Source organism: Neovison vison, chromosome 1 (assembly GCF_020171115.1).
Source record: "Neovison vison isolate M4711 chromosome 1, ASM_NN_V1, whole genome shotgun sequence".
Lineage (NCBI taxonomy): Eukaryota > Metazoa > Chordata > Mammalia > Carnivora > Mustelidae > Neogale > Neogale vison.
The window spans coordinates 164,528,939-164,530,604 of NC_058091.1; the positions used below are offsets into that span (position 1 = coordinate 164,528,939).

The following is a 1,666-nucleotide window of genomic DNA, read 5'->3' on the forward strand; positions in this document are numbered from 1 at the left end:
GCTTCCTGTGACTGTGGTAGCATGATTGCCACTGGAAGGAACTGCAGAAAAGGCAGAAGCCCCCTTCATGGCCAAGCTCTATAGTATGATTTCGGGAGTCATTTAGGTTACTTAATCCAAAACTTCTTCAGCACTTCCAACAACTTTGCAAACTATTCAGCATCCTGTAATAAATCCTTGCCTGCTTTTCCAACAGTGGATTTAGTTTTCTCCAAATAATCCTTCACCAATATGCATATCTGACTTAAATTACAACAGCTACTTTTCCAGCTTCCCTACTTTTAGATGCAATGATTTATGTGACAGATAAAGGGCAAAAAAAAGCATTTTCAGCAAGTGTTCCAGATGCTGCAGATCATGGGATATGACTGGGCAGAAAGGTGCCAGCACATGCCCTTTGGAGTGGTGCAGGGAATGAAGACTCAAAGAGGAAATGTTGCTTTTCTGGAAGATGTTCTAAATGAGATTTGATCGAGGATGCTACAGAACATAGCTTCTATTAAGACTACCAGAGAACTGGAGAACCCTCAGGAGACTGCAGAGAGGGTTGGACTTGCCGCACCCATTATTCAGGACTTCAGAGGTTTACTCTTATCTGACTCTCAGTTCAGCTGGGATCGTGTTTTCCTGAGTCGTGGGGACACAGGCGTCTTCCTGCAGTACACGCATGCCCGCCTCCACAGTTTGGAAGAGACTTTTGGATGTAGTTATCTAAATGATTTCAACACGGCTTGTTTACAAGAGCCACAGTCTGTTTCCATTCTCCAGCATCTTCTCAGGTTCGACGAGGTGCTTTATAGATCATCTCAGGACCTTCAACCCAGGCACATTGTCAGTTATCTTCTAACTCTAAGTCATCTTGCAGCTATGGCACACAAGACACTACTTATAAAAGACAGTCCTCCTGATGTGGCTGGGGCCAGATTCATCTTTTCAGAGCTGTGTGTTCTGTCCTAGCCAAAGGAATGAAACTTCTTGGAATAATACCTGTATGTAGGATGTAATTTCTAATTAAAATAGCTTTCTAAAAAAAATTTTAAAAAATTTAAAAAAAAAATAAAAAACCTGGAGTTTTTAAATGTCACGGAGATTAACACAGAGAGAGTCATGGGGACTCTGCGCCACTCTTGGGGATAAGGCAGACGAACAATATGGGGACATACAGCATGGAAACAGTGATATGCAAAATGCCTGGGGCACATGGTGTGGAGATAATTCACTCTCCCTGGAGGTCACCATAGAGAGGCAGCATTCACAGAGACATCCTTTCAAGGACAAAGGAGCTGGCTGGCTGCATTTCCCTCTCCCACCATTCAGCATAAACACAAAGACATCTGCAGGAGGCAGTGCAGCACAGACACAGGCTGCCAACCTTGCTTACCCCAAGTCCCACACTCCTGTGCTCTGGCAACTATCCTTCTCTCTCAAATTTACGTCAGTCCCAGTGTATTGAGCCCATCCCCTAAAAGAAGATCAGAAATTCCTGCCAACACCAGATCTCCCAGCTGAAGTATTCTACAAGGATTCAAGTCTAGGATCAGGTCTCATTTAACAAAACCAAGCATACCAGTTAAAACTCACCACATTCTGGCCAAGAATCAAACACTGCCCACGGCAAACAAGGAGATCTTCTCAAGATGTTTGGCCTGAAGGATGGAGCAGTCAA

The 1,666-nt window shown here is 43.9% G+C and overlaps 1 pseudogene; it reads left to right on the plus strand.

Annotated features, from left to right (window-relative positions):
• The first annotated feature begins 290 nt into the window (after window positions 1–290).
• LOC122900659 lies at window positions 291–1,132 on the plus strand (annotated as a pseudogene).
• The last annotated feature ends 534 nt before the right edge of the window (window positions 1,133–1,666 follow it).